Raw genomic sequence first — 18,745 nt, forward strand, 5'->3', positions numbered from 1 at the left:
GTCTGTCTCGTTTTTGCGCTTCCTGCTAGAGCGCCCCCTGGAGGCCGTTAGCTCGTAAAAATCTATACTCGAGCTGCATCATTGGATAAGCTGCAGGGTTCAAAGCGTGAGGAAAAAGTAGCGGCTTCTAGTCCGGAAAATACAGTTACTTCGTTCATTTCAGAGTTCTAGCATTAGTTAGTAGCACATGTGTATTAACATTTTATTCTGAAGCCCTTGCACAGTTCACTTTTCTTAAGACTGTGATATTCATATTTTATTTTATTGTTCTTATTCAGTCCCTTCTTCACTAAGTGTTTTGCTGCTAAATTGAACTGAGCTGCTAAACTGATTTTCCTTGTTCCTGTGACAGTAAAGATCTATTCTATTCTATTCTATTCTATTCTATTCTATTCTATTCTATTCTATTCTATTCTAATGTGGGCCTTTCTCCCTTTCTCTCCCTCCTTGTCCAGGATGAGCGAAGAAAATCACTGTCAAAATTACTGTGTAACTTCAACCAAGATGTCTGAGGTTCTGCACCTTGACTCTCTCTAAATGGAGGATTTAACATTCGGCACAGAGCAACTGATTAAGAACTGTGTGATCTGACAGGAGGCCCGCAGTGGCAGATAGGAGCTGATTGTTCTACTTCTGAATCTCCCAGACAGAAGATAGGAGAAATCTGCAATTCCAATCATTTTTGGAAGGAAAACAGAGATAAGGTAAGATAAGGTAAGCTAGATCTCACAGTTCATCACTGCAAGAACCGTTCCCCTTTCCAGTTACAACCACCCACAGCAGAGAGCCACAAATTCTATTCTCTCCGATCTAATTGTTGATTTCAACTTGCCTTTATCCATTGTTGAACATGCAGGCCTTCAGCACTTTTTATCCGTAGTGGACAGTAGGTACTCCCCTGTGGGTCGAAGAACAATAACCACAAGGCTTGACGTTGTAGTGGCTGGGAGACAGATGACGCTAAAATCAGACCAAGCGAACGCAGATAGTGTGTCTGACTGTAGACACAAGGTCCGACTGGAAGACGAGGGGGTTTTCTAGGAGTCTAGGAGCCGATGACTCCCTCCTCTTGAAATCAGCTTTACTTGGGTGCTACTACTTCAGAGGTTCTCATACTGGAGAGAGAATTTGCGAGAAGTTTGAACAGATATGTGAAGAGTATAAGATGGAAAAGAAGTTGAACCACATTATTTGCGATACCGCTGTGAACATGAAAAAGGCCTTCAGTATCCGCTTTCCAAGTCAAGAGGATGAAGAGGATGGCGACGACCTTGATGACTCTGCCCTGAAAAAATGGTCAACCTTTTCTTGCTCCTCTGGTGACAAGTCAGTCCATATGTCAAAGTCCCAGACACGAACGCAGTGTTTTGCACATACTCTTCTTTCGGTTGTGAAAGATGGACCTGAAAGAGACCAGAATTGTTAATGCAGTTGTTGAATACACCGGTAACAGTAAATCACAAAACACCACAATTAATTTCGGTTAATGGATTACCACATCAGAAATCTTTATAATTTATACACAGAGTGACTATTTTCGCTTTGCCCCGACTTAAACTGCGTGCTCTTGCGAAATACATGACTATCGGTGTTGCTCCACCCTACTCCAATACTCTGTAAAATGGAGTCCGGCTAAATCTGGGCCGCTCCAAAAGGGGGGTCGCTTTATTTAAATTATTAACTCACCAGTTATGTTTCGGATGGAAGACTCCAAACAGGAAAAATGAAGAACTTCACCAAAAAGAAGGGTCGAGGTTTAGGAAAGTTAAAACAAAGCTTGATTTATTGCTTCAGGCAAAAATAGAAAAAAATTACAAAAAAAGAGAAGTCTTTTGTCAACTAATATCTCATCAAACACACTATTCGTCTAACAACATGAAAATCTTCTTCATTACATTTTATGGTCTTCAGTCACTTGGAAGACTTCCATATTTGGTACATAATTTCAGTAATTGGTTGACAGTTGTTGCTGGGTAAAACATGTCACAGACATACGTCAATCACTCCACGTGAGCTAATTCTAAGAAAACACATTTGAAAATTCACCTGAGTTTAACAAGCACCTTGGACGCCTGTCAATCAAACCTTGGTTTGACGTCTGCACACAGAGTTCAACTTAGATAGCATAGCTTAACCACAAAGAGTTTCAGAAAGTATGTCTAGTTCCAACACCTGTGCAATTAGACTAGCATCTCTTGTCCACAAAAGTCCCTAAATTCATAATCTGTTTTTTCTGCTCGACTCTCTTTACCACAATTCCTTTCCAAAGCTGTAAAATAAGATCTTTTTGGTAAAACTTGACCTTTTCACCAAGTTTCAGCACACACAAAATAAAAATACAAAGTATCGATATAAAATATAAATCCGAATATAACAACTTAGATTTGCAAAATAAAAGACTCGTCAAGCAAAACACCTTTATTTGTGCGAATGTGGTATACGATATTTTGTTCATGCTTTCTTATATTCTTCATTTCATAGGTCTTATATATCTCATTGTTGTTGTTGTTTTTTTTTGTAGTTTTGTTTGTTTTGTTTTGTTTTGTTTTTCTCTTTCTTCTGCCCAGTTTACTCAGTTCTGGTTGAAGTTATTGTCACCATTATAATTGTCTCCATGGTTGTTGCTGTTTGTATTGTTGATACTTTCTTGTGAGGGTCTTCTCCACCTTCTTCTCTCTTGTTCTCTCCCCTTCTTCTACCCCCCCACCCCCCATGTCAGGTCCGGCATCGAAATGTGGTTCAACTAAACTCATAATAAACACAGTAGAATATCAAAGGGCGCTTCATATACTTTGTGAAGTTACCCTTGGCAAAGCAAATTTGTTTCGCACCAAAAGGAACCAGACTACCATTCTGCTGTTAGAACGCTGGACAAGACAAGTAGGAAAAAAAAAAAAAGTAGTGTGAGATACTCCCTGGTAAAATGTCCAAATAAAAGAGGATACACAAGCAAAGGTGTTAGAAAAATGGGCAATGATGACTGGGAGTACAGTTGGTGTCGGCTGCTGCCTTATCGGTGCAGACAGCTGCCTGTCAGCCAGCTGAGCCCATTAAAAAAAAAAAAAAAAAAAAAAAAAAGCAAAACACCTTGTAATATTTCATTTCTTCTTTCCCTTTTTGGTTCATACATTTTCTCTTTTGTTTTTCATATTGATGTTAATTTAAATTAATTAAAATAATTAAGATAAGCTTTATGATGGTCAGCTGACATTTTAGAGCAAGACCAGCTTCTTACACAGCCATAGAGAAAGCCTCCAGGTTGAGCCACATTCTCCATACAAACCTTAGGAAAACATTGTGGTTGAGTTAATCCAGTGGTTTCCAACCTTTTTTGGCTCATGACCCCATTTTAACATCACAAACTTCTGGTAAGTAAAATGGATGGCTCTTCAAAAAACAGTTGAAGTTCTGTTCTTTCTTTTGATGTTTTTCAGTGTTCACATACTCCAAACACAACATTTTCAGTGGGCCTTCAAGTGTAAGTGGATGTGATGAAAAAAGCTGGTGCTGTCGAATAACTCTGTAAAACACTCTGGAGGGGAAAGAGTTAACAAGGGGCCGGTGAAGGTCAATGGTTTGTTATGCGTATTTTGTATTTGTGTGACACAAGTAAAAGTCAAAGATATAAGCAGTATATAGGTATATTTTTATCAATTTTTATACTGCTTTGACTTTTATTTGATTGTATCTTTTAAGCTTTATGCTTGCACTGACAGACCGCATAATAATTCTAATGTACCTGATTGTGTATAAATGGCAAATCTATCTATCTATCTATCTATCTATCTATCTATCTATCTATCTATCTGTCTGTCTGTCTGTCTGTCTGTCTGTTTATCTGTTTGTCTGTCTGTCTATCTATCTATCTATCTATCTATCTATCTATCTATCTATCTATCTATCTATCTATCTATCTATCTATCTATCTATCTATCTATCTATCTATCTATCTATCTATCTTCAGTGAGTTCAGTTACGTTAATCTCAAAGTAAAAACTGGTAGCAACTGAGTGTATGTTCTGTTATAAACACAGTCCATCCACATTCTATGTTATTTCCACGTTATAATTAATAAACAATAACTTTTTAAATCCGTGTTTTTCAAGCTTGGGGTTGAGACCCCACCTGGAATTTCTAGCAACTGATAAAAATAAAAAAACAAACAAATGTACTAATAAAAAATATATGTTGAGTTGACAAAGACAATCACAATCCATAAAAAGACAAACTGTGAAGGCAAGGCAAGTTTATTTATACAGCACATTTCAGCAACAAGGCAATTCAAGGTGCTTCACACAGGACACTGAAATACAATGACAAGGGAAAAAGAAACACATTCAAAACATTATAAAAGAAACATGTAAAAGGTGATTAAAAACAGCAAGTAAGAAAACAACCCATAAAACCCAAAAATATAAAAACACACACATTAAAGTGAGTTGCAGTGCAGAGTTTGGAAGGAGGATATAAAATTTAAAAAGTCAAAAGCCTTTTAGTCAAAGGCAGCAGTGAACAGGTGAGTCTTTAACCTTGACTGATATTTTCTAGTAGTTTGTTCCAGATATGTGGACCATAGAAACTGAACGCTGATTCTCCATGTTTAGTTCTGAGGCTGAAACTGCAGCACTGTGGTTCTTTTTTCTGTCAAATGTTCATTGTGGTCAGTTTCAGATGCTGCAGCTCTTTCATAATTCATAGTTTCAGTTCTTGTTTGTTCAGTATTAATTGTCCTCCTTGTAAATCACAGCTGAACTGACTGGACAGATCCTGACCAAGGAAAATCCAATTCTCCCTTTGTGCAGTAATCTACACCTGGATTTACTGCCTCTGTCCACAATAATAGACATTATATAGACTAAATGTCCTCTAAAATTAAGGTTTATTTGCAACATAGTATAGCAAACTATTACATGATCAAAAACAAATTAATTTTAACTAAAAAAAAAAAAGTTTCCATTTTGAATGTCTGGGGCCGCTAGAAATGTGTGATGTTAAAATGGGGTCACGAGCCAAAAAAGGTTGGAACCACTGGACTAAGGAATCAAAAATGCATCTGTAAAGTTCTATTTCCTGTTGGTGTTCAGCCAATGAGTGGAGACGGCAGAAGACAGTCCATTGTCCACATGGACGTATGCTCATTACTAACCCTAGCCCTGCTTTACAGAAGCTAGTTAGCATGACCCCTGTGATCAGTAATGACAAGGTAAGCTAACGTTTCTAGGACTAGGGAGAGTTCTTTATCGATTGCAGATTTATCTACCAGCGTCCTCAGCCCTGCCCCCAGTTTGAAGAAGTGAAATGTTGAAAAAAATGCAAGTGTCCCTGCTGGGATTCGAACATGGTAGACCGTAGTGTTATTTACTGAGCTATACATCCACATGTACTACGGGGTGCTAATTTATGCGTCTCCAAGGCTCTACTGCCTCTTGTATAGGGGGGTGGGGTGGGGAGGGGGGTATGGAAGTAAATCTGTCTCATCAGATTTTGAATTCTAAAAGCCATTGAATTTCTGGCACTGAAATTAAGTATCTGAATTTTTTCAGCGTCACATGACCAACCTAACCTAACTTGACTGTCAGTTCGACTTGAGATAGAATCATTGCTTATCCTTGGTGTCCCGGATGTGTGATCGGCATTTTTTGCATTTTAATTTTTGCAACTGAATTTTTTGCATCTGAATTTTTGCAACTGAATTTTTTTATTCTAAATTTATGAACATAGTAAAATTGAGAGACAAAAAATTCAGATACTTAATTTCAGTGCAAAAAAAATTCAGATATTTAATTTCAGTGCAAAAAAATTCAGATACTTAATTTCAGTGCAAAAAAAATTCAGATACTTAATTTCAGTGCAAAAAAAATTCAGATATTTAATTTCAGTGCAAAAAAAATTCAGATACTTAATTTCAGCGCAAAAAAAATTCAGATACTTAATTTCAGTGAAAAAAAAAAATCAGTGCTAGAAATTCAATGATGTCTCTAATTCAAAATCTGATGAGACAGATTTACTTCCATAGGGGGGCATTTATGGCAAGATTCTGTATGTAACTCAAAAGTAATACAGGAGTCATGTAGCGCATTACATTTCTGAGACAGTAATATTGTAAGATAAGGAATTCCTTTTAAATAACAGTAACAAGTAATCTGTAATGGATTACAGTTTGGAGGTAACTTTCACAACACTGGTGATGGAACAGGAGATTTACACAGCAGATGTGCAGCCGCTTGTGTGACGCTCTCACATCAATATTGACAAAACCCTGTGAGGGATGTTTAGAGCATCCTGTTGAATTTATATCAAAAAGAATTGAGGCAGTTCTGAAAGCATGAAGGGTTCCAGCCCCTGGCAAAGTGTACCTAATATAGTGGCCAGTCAACGTACACAACACATCTCACATGTACTACACACTGCAGAGGCTTTGATCATATGGGGTCCATAGATGGTTTCGATCAGCGTGCAGCTGTTCACACCGGCCCATGTAGTACCCATGCTGTGTTTGCTCTCGTACTCCCTCTGATGTTGCTGTATTTTAATGTGGTCGGGATATGAGAACCTCGCCTCGTGCTGCAGAATTACGTACAAAGCAGGATGGTGATTGATTATGCATCGCCTCTTGACTGCGCCCACAGAAACAGCTGTGGAAACTCCTTAACCGGTTTTGCCACATGCCAAACAGCGCCACATCACTGCTGACTGTTTAGTCCACACTGATAGGCTTTTAAATTGGCAGTCTATGTTCAAGTAACTTAAAGTGAGTAAAGGAAGTAGCAGCTTTTTAGGGAGACGAATGAAAGACGTCGTTCGATGCGGAACTTTAAATCAGTGCAAGTTTCACACAGACATATTGAAGGAGCACACATTGATCTGAAATATGAAATAGCAGCTGATATAAGGTTAAAAAAAACAACAAATATGATGTGAACCTGGAAGGAAGAGACTGAAGACCCCCCACCATCAGTCCAGTCCAGTTTGGATCAGTTCAGGTTCAGGTGAAAGACAACAACGAGGAAAGAGACGGAGATAAGACGGACGTTGTTTGGCCCCTAGGAACTACGGTAGTTCTAAAACACTTACACTAGCTCTGTCTGTCTGTGTGTCTGTCACACACGCTGTATAATAGAGGAATAAATGGAACGTTGAAAGTATGTAAAGTTTCACTTTCGTTTCACAACAGCGTTCGTTACGTTAGTTATGGACCGCACCCCCCCCCCCCCCCCCCCCCCGTGCACACAGGCACCAGTGTCCTAAACAGTTTGTTCTCTGTCCTAAAATAAATAATTTGGTTCATTGTGTTGTCAGTGTTTCTCTTCAGTTTGTTTCAACAGAATACCAGTTTATCCTCTTGTTAATGTTGCACTTCATGTGGAATTTTTTCGGCATTTTAATGCAGAATGTGAACTGACAGAACTGTGATTACATTTTTCTTGTCTGTTCGAAACTACCTTTCAGGGAAAAGTGCAAAACTAATGTTTAAAATACATTTAGTAATATTAATAATTTATTTTATTTTCTATTTGATTTGTAGCAGCAGAATTATACTATTCCTGTTTTTCTATATTCTGTTGTCTCCAAAAATTGGGGGAAAAATGTTAAAAAATTCATAAATGCATTAATAGACATTTTGAGGGGTTTTCTTTCTTCCCGTACCGAACCAAAAAAAAACCCAAACCGTGGCTTTGAAAACCAAAAACGTACTGAACTGAAAATTTTGTGTACCGTTACAGGCCTATTGGAGACCTTGTTTTTTATTACATTTGAAATAGGGATGAAATTATTACCGGTATAACGATAAACCGTTGTAAAATTCCTGACAGTTAGTATTACCGTTTAAGTTCTAATTATCATGATAACCGTGTTTGATTACCGCACTTTCAATTCAAACTTGATATGGAAAATGGTCAAACAATGGCTATGAGGTGCCATCTTTAATGTGCATTTGTATGTTTGATGTTGAATGTTTATGTCAACAGACAGTGCGTTGTGTTTATTATTTTATGTGTTTTTTACCTCCGCCAAGGAGGTTCTGTTTTTGCCGGCGTTGGTTTGTCTGTCTGTCTGTTTGTCTGTCTGTGTGCAAGGTAACTCAAAAAGTTATGGACGGATTTGGATTAAAATTTCAGGAAATGTTGATACTGGCACAAAGAACAAATGTTATCTTTTTGCTGTACATATGTTGTATCAAACATAAAGGATATTTTTGCACCAAGTTTTGAGTTCACTTTCCAAGCAGATGGATGTGTAGCTAATAAACAGAGACACGTTTGGGAGCCCTTCCACTGCTGTTCAGAGTTTCCTCTTTAGTTTATTCCAGCTGGAACTGTCAAAAATGCATGTAAGGTCCATCCTCTGCCACTCACTTAGCACAAGCACTTAAATACAGTCACAAGTGAGCTCATTTCCCAAGAATGGCTGAGTCAATTATGAGATCTATTTGCTGCTAATCCCAATGGAAGGAGGGGAAACACAAAGTCAATCAACTGAATGATCACCTCCCTAAAGCTGTGCACAGGCGCACAACATTAGGAAGCCCAAGGGGAAGAGAGGCGGGACAGACTTATCTCTCACTAATGTATCACAGGCGGCAAGCCAGGATGTCTGCTCTGACTGTAACACTCCAGCACATTCAAGATTCACTGATTCAGTATTCAAAGTGTTTATTGTCAGAAGCACAATGAGGAAACACGGTCCCTGTGTAATGACATTGTCACTTTCCTGTCCACAGAAGGCCAAATCAAATATAGAAAAACAAGCAAATATATAAAACTAGAAAAGCACTTGGTGAGCGCAGACCTCCGCCAAGGCAGATCCCCCCCCCCCAACACCACTAAAATGTAATCATTTCTTCCTTGTGCCAGTATCAACATTTCCTGAAAATTTCATGAAAATCCGTTTGTAACTTTTTGAGTTATCTTGTTAACAGACAGACAGACAAACCCCAATGAAAACATTTCCTCTGCCATTACACTTGGCGGAGGTAAAAAAAACAAGCGTATGTATGTATGTATGTATATATATATATATATATATATATATATATATATATATATAAAAATATACAGGGGCGCCATTACCAATTGTGGGCCCCATGACAGTTAAACATTGTCAGCCCTTTTATAAAATTCTGTATCTTGTCGCTCTGAGTGTGACGCAGCGTAAAGCGTGATGAGTGTGAAAATGAAAATGAAACTTAATATGCTTTCAATGTCCGATTCCCAACTCCGATTCCTCTGTAATACAGCAGATCTTACATGAAATTTTCATGACTTCTAACCTGTGTCCACTGGACCCCCTCCGCTGCTCTATGAATATGAGCCCCCCCACAAATGCTGGGCCCCATATATATATATATATATATATATATATATATATATATATATATATATATATATATATATATATATATATATATATATATGTATATTAGGGCTGGGCAAGTCCACGCGTTATTACCACATTAACACATTCATTAAATAACGCCGACAATTTTTTAAAATCTCCCATTAATGCGGTTTTATTCTGACTCCTATTCTTCTGCTTGTGTGCGTGTAGCGATTAGCTGCAGATAGACAACAGGTTTACCAAGAAAAGCCAAATGCCGAAAACTTGTGTCCAAATCTTTTACTTGAGACTCACTATAAAACTGCAACATACAAACAAAATATGTCTGAGTTCTGTTCACTGCCTTAGTACGTTTACATGGCATTATACATTTAAATGAATGGGAAAAAGACCGCTAGCTCGATGATAACTTGAATGGGAAAATCCATAGACACGCTAACGATTAGCATTTACAGATTAACCTAAGATTTACAACGTCTTTTTATCCAGCAACAAAGGTTCACATCAGAGATATTTGATACTATTCATTCTGACAACAACTGAACAGAAAATACTCACAGGCAAACGTTTTTGGGGCCATACAAACAGAGTGAAAGAAACGTGTCTGTTAGTTCCTTCTTATATCTGAACTGACTACGGGAACACCACAAGGACAAAATATACGTTAGTGCAACTTATTTTGACCACGAGAGGGCACCTTTTGTTTACTTTAAACAACTGAACATCACGTATTATTGGGCTTATTAGTATTAGTACTTATTAGTGGGACTAAGACTCCTGTCAATCACTCACAATCGGAAATAAACTGGTGTGGACATAAACATGGAGAAAAGTAGCGGTCTGTTCCATGGACATTTTCATTTTAAATGTCTTCAGATGGTGGGGGGGAGAAGGACACAGGTGTTTGGAAGCACTGACGTGTGCAATTATTATTATCACCGGAGTACTTCAGTCTGAAATATCACTTAAAGGAAATACACGCTGTTGATGCCGGCACCCCCCCCCCCCCAATATAACTGTGCGATTAATCATGATTAATCGCAGAAATCCATGCAGTTAATTGCAATTAAAAATTTTAATCGCTGCCCAGCACTAATATGTATGTATATATGTGTATATATATATATATATATATATATATATATATATATATATATATATATATATATATATATATATATATATATAAAACCAGATAGATAAAGTAGTGCAAATGTAATGGTGCTGTCATGGTAGGTTTCCAGCACTCTGGACACAATTTACATGAAAACACAGAAGCCATCGAATCAGGGTTAAAGCAAGTCTATTTTTTTTTTTACATATGCAAAGAACAGACCACAGTTCCAGAGTGTGTTTACTCCTGTCTGCCAAGTGCAGAAGTGTGATGGTTTTTAAGCATTTGATAAAACACTAGGACAAAAACATGAAAGGTCAGTGGTTACACCAGGGGCTAGTTCTACTTTTCACATACTCATGCATTATTTCTTTTTTTTTTTTTTTTTTTTTTACAGTGAAGGTGTATTGATCTCCATATGCGGTATGTTAAAACGAGAACTTTGACATTTTGCAATTTCCTAGTCAGTGCAATTAGAATCGAATAGAATAGAATAGAATAGAATAGAATAGAATAGAATAGAATAGAATAGAATAGAATAGAATGCCTTTATTGTCTCTATACACATGTACAATGAGATTTAAAAAACAGATCCTTTCCATACAAACATATACACAGAGTAAAAAATGATAGATTTCAGTGATAAATAAATGTATCCTGAGATAAAATAGTTAAAATAAGTTATATATACAGTACGAAGTATTAAAGAATTGCACAGTATATTATAAAGTGAAAATGAAAACATAAACAGCAGAGTTGTGTATTGGCAAGAATCTGAGGATATGATACAAATAATACTAGGATCATGATACAGACTTTTGTTTCTTTTTTAAAAATATTATTTCCTGGAAAAATTGAATTACATCAGAAATATGCACAAATACTAAATACATTTGAATTTGATCAGAGCAGGATCTAATTCTATGTCACAAAACATTCTTCTGTAAAAACTTAAATAGCAGGATTTGGCTAAATAAAGTTTTAACATTAAGCTTTACCAGTAAGAAAGAAAGAAAGAAAGAAAGAAAGGACTCTGTCACTATTACACATGATTGTATTGCACAAATCCCATGTTTACACATTTTAAAACAAATTACAGATGTGTATGTGCAGTATGACAGTGTGTAACAGCGACAGGGGAGTATGTGTAATAGCAACAAGGGAAATTTACAATATAATCATGTGTAAACCTTAATCAGTTTGTGCTGGGTGTCTGGGTCCTCCTGCTTTTGTCTGTTTGTGTGCACTATGTGTTGTTGCTTGTTTTTCCTTGTGTATGTCTCAGTTCAGTTATGGTATTATGTTATCGGTAAGTTTTTTTGTTTTGTTTTTTTTTACCTGCCAATGGGACTCGAGATGGAAATTAGCTATATGGCTATAATCGCTCATTTTTATGTGTAAATGTTCATTAATACGAAGTCTCCCATTTTAGAAAGAAAAAAAGAAAAGAATGTTTCACAGATATTACACTGTTGAGACTTTTAAACAACATCTTCAAACACACTTGTTTAAGCAGGCATTTTCAATCCAAACTGACTCAGGGCTGCTACAAAGCGGTTGCACTGAATGTATTTATTGCATTTTAACTGTAATTTAACTGTATTTTAATTGCATTTTAACCCTTTCATGCGTAGTGCTCACTCCAGTGGACAGCTATTCTCCAGCTGTTCTCTTGTATATTCATGGGTTTTGTTGTTTTAGTTCCATATCAGCCAACACAGTGGACACTTATGAACCATCCCATAATACACTGACATTCATACCATTACTGTTACTTTGGTGTTCTTGGTAAACCTGATCTACAGTGATATGTTTGAGTGTAAATCAATTGCTAATTGTTATTAGACTGTAATTACCAGTTTTGTTTTGTTTTTCACAAAATGTTTTTTTTTTTTTTTGCATATTATCTCCATGAAGTGAGTAATAACTAGTATTAGAGTATGAAAACATTTGAGAAAACATCAGATTAGCACCATGAAAAATGTTTTTATTTCATAGTTTTCACACAGTATATCAATAAATACTCTGTTTCTTTGTTTCAGAAATTAAACACATGGTGTCCAGCTGAGTGGACATTTGTGCAACTCCATGAAAAATAGGTTCATTAAAAAAAATTTTAACTATTATTTTTTTCATGCTGAAAGAGGAAGAAAAACACTCCGGGAAAAAAATCTTGATTAAACTTCTTATAATTCATGCATGAAAGGGTTAAATTGTATTTTAAACCTTAGTAGTTAGTTAAATTGTCTGGTGTAAAGCACTTTGTGACTCCCTGTCTGTGAAAAGTGCTCTATAAATAAAATTTACTTACTTAATTTCCTGTTTCCTGCTCAAATGTTCATATTCTATCGGTTGTGTAGTAGTAATAATAATAATAATAATAATAATAATAGATTTCATTTATAAGCACCTTTCAAGACACCCAAGGACACTGTACAAGATAAAACAGACAATCCATAAAATACAAAGAAATAAACAGATAAAAGAATAATTACGATATATAGAAATGAATACACAGTGGACTATCCCTGAATCGTCCAACATCATAACATTACTTTTGTTCAAGTCCAACAAAGGAACTGACATCTGCCTCTTTCAGACGGTAAAAAGTGCTTTTAGGATCCTTGAAATAAACATATTTACTAAAACAGTGTTATCAGTTTTAAAAAACAACTTGTGTCACCTGTAATATCACAACACTACTGTATACAAACAACTGAATAAACATCTGAAGAACTACCTAAAAAATGCCGATACAGTACTTTTAAATATCAATGCAGTATTGTGAAATGAAATACTGCGATAAAAGGCTAAGGATGTTCATTTTGTCGTCTGTTAATATAATTATACTTTTCTTTTTTCTTTTGTTTGATATTGTCTGAACAAAAGAATAAAAGAAAAGTATAATTATATTGCGATATATTCTTACACCCCTAATAAACAGGTAATTTCAGTTACATGAGGCAGCGCAAACAATAGAAATAAGACAAAAGATATACAGAGAATGACAGAGTGAACTCTGGGACTTCAGATAAAGTATTCAGTCACAGAACACTGGTAGGATTCATAAATGAGAATGACGTCTAAAGTGAAAGCTGTCTCGCCCAAAAGTTGTGTTCAACAGTTTAACAGTGTTAAAAAGTTGTGTTCAACAGTTTAAGGATTCTGAGTGGAGTATTAGTCCATAAATAACTTGTGTCTGCAGTCGGACGTATGTGTGTTTTTGTCCAGAACAGGAACTCAATGATCCTTCCAGGGCTCAGAGGAGGTTCAGATCAGATGCTGTGAATGCCCTGGGCTCACACACATCTGCTGTCCTTTGTCCTTTTCATCCTCCCCAGTCGTTCCAGCAGTGGATGCACACACAACACACACACAGCACACAAACAACACACACACAAACAACACACACACACACACACACAAACAACACACACATAAACAACACACAAACAACACACACACAAACAACACACACAAACAGAAAACAACACAAATCTGTCTTTCTATGTGTTTAGAGCAGTGATTCTCAACCCGGGGGGGTGGGGGGGGGGGGGGTGGACACTCCCCCAGGGGGCGTGAGCACACAGGGGGAGTGTTTCCATGAACTGGATAAAATTGAAGAAAAAAATAATTAAATGGGCAAGAAAATGTTGCAATAAAACAAAACAAATGACAGAAAATTAAACAGTCAACAAAATGAACCAGAACAGCCAAAGTAATCAATAAATGAACAAAATTAATAAAAATATAATGAAAAAAATAATCAGCAACAACACAATAAGCCACAAACTGAACAAAATTGAAAAAATATGTTGAAATAATTGGCATAAAATACAGTTCTTCATCTTTTCATGCTCATCAGACATGACCCATTTGGACGTTCAGAGGCTCCGTAGTTACCGTGGAAACACCGTCATCTTCTACAACATTGATTCACGAGTAAAACACATGGAGTTGGATCAGTGACAGTGGATGGACACACTGGGTTTATGTTCAGTTAATGAGAGACTGGACTGAAAAAGACACTTTTTATTCAGTTTCCACAGTTTTAATGTAATAACCTTCGGATTTACTCTGAGTTTGCATTAACATCTAAATTGAATATAGGAAATAATATATGGGAAAATATATGATTTACAGTGGAAAATTCAAAATACACATGATAATATTATAATAAATGGTGATAAATCACTTAAGAAAAGTTAAATAGTGAGAAAAAAAAATAATTTGGGAACTGACACAAAAGTAGCACTGGGTCTTTATGGGTTAAAAGTGATTTGATATTAACACATAAAGACCCAAACATGGGTTTATGTTCAGTTAATGAGAGATTTTACTGGAAAAAGTCACTTTGTCTTCAGGTTTTGTCTGTTTCATATAGAAAAACGTTTGGATTTACTTTGACCTTTTCTGAAAATCTACATGATCAGTAAATTAAATGAAGGAAAATACCTGATTTTCACTTAAAAATGCAAAACACAGAGGATAATATTATAATAAATGGTGATAAATCGCTCAAGAAAGGTTAAATAAAGAGAAAAAAGTCATTAGGGAACTGCCATAAAAGTAGCGCTGGGTCTTTACGGGTTAAACATCCCGAGGATTACTGGAATAAAGGAAACAGAAAATCATCCAGCGAGTTTCAGATCCTTCAGGGAAACCGACAGAAAATAACTCCAACCGTCATGGTCACAGAGGAAGGAACATCATGTGCACGTGTTTCCGTGGAGCCCTTCAGCCACACACACTTTCAGTTCATAGACGAAGTAATCAGTTGGTTTGTTTTGGCAGACAGCAGATAGATAAATGTGCAGGCAGGCTCATGGTGCGCTGGTTTGATGACGGCTTATTGATTGTTTAAACAGACTGAACCACCTGATCAGGGTTCCACGTTAAAACTACACAGGTGACTTGAATTATTGAGTCTGATTAGAGATTATCGGGACCGTACGGGTCTGTCTGGACTTGACTGGACACACTCCTGGTGCGTCGGCTGCAGATAATGAAGCACAACAACAATGAAATCAGGAAATAATACCAGGCGTCGCTGTTGTGTAACCAAATACAAATATGTGATTTTAAAACGCCGGTAAAGTTCTCAGATACATGAGAAGTTTTTTTTTACTTTTACTTTTACTCCCTCTTACTGTCATTGATCCAACTCCATGGGTTTTACTGGTGAATCAACGTTGTAGAAGATGACGATGTTTCCACGGTAACTGTGGAGCCTCTGAACGTCCAAATGGGTCATATCTGATGAGCATGAAAAGATGAAGAACTGTATTTTACACCAATTATTTCAACATATTTTTTTGATTTTGTTCAGATTGTGTCTTATTTTGTTAGGATTATTTATTATTTTGTTGATTTATTGCAAATTTTTATTCCCTTTATTCATTATTTTGGCTGTTTTTGTCCATTTGGTTGCTTATTTTATAGTGTTTTACTTAATTTTACTCAGTTTGTTGCTTATTTTTTCACATTATTTATCATTTTGTACAGTTTTTTTTCCCCATTTGTTCATTTTATCCACTGTCACTGATCCAACTCCATGGGTTTTACTAGTGAATCAATGTTGTAGAAGATGTCGGTGTTTCCACGGTAACTACGGAGCCTCTTAACGTCCAAATATGATCATATCTGATGACCATGAAAAGATGAAGAACTGTATTTTACACCAATTATTTCAACATATTTTTTTTGATTTTGTTCAGATTGTGTCTTATTTTGTTAGGATTATTTATTATTTTGTTGATTTATTGCAAATTTTTATTCCTTTTATTCATTATTTTGGCTGTTTTTGTCCATTTGGTTGCTTATTTTATGGTGTTTTACTTAATTTTACTCAGTTTGTTGCTTATTTTTTCACATTATTTATCATTTTGTACAGTTTTTTTTCCCCATTTGTTCATTTTATCCACTGTCACTGATCCAACTCCATGGGTTTTACTGGTGAATCAATGTTGTAGAAGATGTCGGTGTTTCCACGGTAACTACGGAGCCTCTTAACGTCCAAATATGATCATATCTGATGACCATGAAAAGATGAAGAACTGTATTTTACACCAATTATTTCAACATATTTTTTTTGATTTTGTTCAGATTGTGTCTTATTTTGTTAGGATTATTTATTATTTTGTTGATTTATTGCAAATTTTTATTCCCTTTATTCATTATTTTGGCTGTTTTTGTCCATTTGGTTGCTTATTTTATAGTGTTTTACTTAATTTTACTCAGTTTGTTGCTTATTTTTTCACATTATTTATCATTTTGTACAGTTTTTTTTTCCCCATTTGTTCATTTTATCCACTGTCACTGATCCAACTCCATGGGTTTTACTGGTGAATCAATGTTGTAGAAGATGTCGGTGTTTCCACGGTAACTACGGAGCCTCTTAACGTCCAAATATGATCATATCTGATGACCATGAAAAGATGAATAACTGTATTTTACACCAATTATTTCAACATTTTTTTTTTTTATTTTATTCAGTTTGTGGCTTATTTTGTTTTTGTTGCTGATTTTTTTTCATTATATTTTTATTTCATTTTATTCATTACTTTGGCTGTTCTGGTTCATTTCGTTGACATTTTTGTTTGATTGTTTTATTTTAACATTTTCTTGCCTATTTCATTATTTTTTCTTCAATTTTATTCAGTTTGGGGCTTATTTTGTTAGTATTATCATTTTGTTGATTCATTATTCATTTTTATTCCTTTTATTCATTATTTTGGCTGTTTTTGTTCATTTTGTTGATTATTTTATAGTGTTTTACTTTATTTTTACTCAATTTGTTGCTTATTTTTTCACATTATTTGTCATTTTTTACAGTTTTTTTTTCTTCATTTTTGTTCATTTCATCCACTGTCATTGATCCAACTCTATGGGTTTTCACTGGTGAATCAATGTTGTAGAAGATGACGGTGTTTCCATAGTAACTACGGAGTCTCTGAACGTCCTAATATGGTCATATCTGATCACCATGAAAAGATGAAGAACTGTATGTAACGCCAATTATTTCAACATATTTTTTCGATTTTATATTCAGTTTGTGACTTTTTTCTTTTTTTTTCTTTTTTTTTTCTTTCCATTAGTGGACCCAGTGGATGTTTGGGTCTTTATGGGTTAAACAGTCAGACATTGTTTTCACATAATTTAAGATCATACATGTCATAAGCAGTGTTGAGTGACCTTAAGGAATCAAAAATGCGGCAGATTTTCACTTAAAAATGCAAAACACAGAGGATAATATTATAATAAATGGTCATAAATCACTTAAAAAAGGCTAAATAAAGAGAAAAAGTCATTAGGGAACTGTGCTAAAAGTAGCACTGGGTGTTTATGGGTTAAATAAAGGTGTGGTTTGACTAGAACACGTTTACTGTAAAGAAAGTGTTGCCTCATGATGTCCTGCTTATGTGCTGTTCTTGGAAGAGGCTCAGAATAAAACTAATCTCACAGCCTTTGTGAATGTGCGTGGTGCATGTTGGAAACCATTCCTGTTGGATCTGCACTGTAGCAGTTGAGCTTGTGGTGCATGTTTGTACTTTGTGTTTTTTACCTCCGCCTCGGAACGGCAGAGGTTGTGTTTTCATCGGGATTTGTCTGTTTTTTTTTTTTTATTTTTGTTTGTTAGCAAGATAACTCAAAAAGTTATGGACGGATTTGGATGAAATTTTCAGGAAATGTTGATACTGGCACAAGGAATAAATGATTAAATTTTGGTGGTGATTGGGGGGGGGGGGGGGGGGCTGATCTGCTTTGGCAGAGGTCTGTGCTCTCCATGTGCTTTTCTAGTTTGTTTGTTTGTTTATTTGACTGTTAGCAAGATAACTCGAAGTTATGGATGGATTTTCAGGAAATTTTCAGGAAATGTTGATACTGGCACAAGGAACAAATGATTAAATTTTGTTGTTGATGAGGGGGGGCTGATCTGCCTTGGTGGAGGTCTGCGTTTTCCGAGTGCTTTTCTAGTTTGTTTTGTTTGTTTGTTTATTTGTCTGTTAGCAAGAGAACTCAAAAAGTTATGGACGGATTTTGATGAAATTTTCAGGAAATGTTGATACTGGCATAAGGAACAAATGATTTAATTTTGGTGGTGATTGGGGGGGAAGGGGCTGTGCCCTCCGAGTGCTTTTCTAGTTTTCTTTTTTTTTTTTTTTTATATTTATTGGGTTTTACAAGGTAATACAAAACACAATACACTTCGATACTTGATAACCATATACATATTTCCCCACCCGTATATACATCCACACATAAAAAAAACCAAAATACAATTACCCATGT

This window comes from Sphaeramia orbicularis, chromosome 5, assembly GCF_902148855.1.
Source record: "Sphaeramia orbicularis chromosome 5, fSphaOr1.1, whole genome shotgun sequence".
Lineage (NCBI taxonomy): Eukaryota > Metazoa > Chordata > Actinopteri > Kurtiformes > Apogonidae > Sphaeramia > Sphaeramia orbicularis.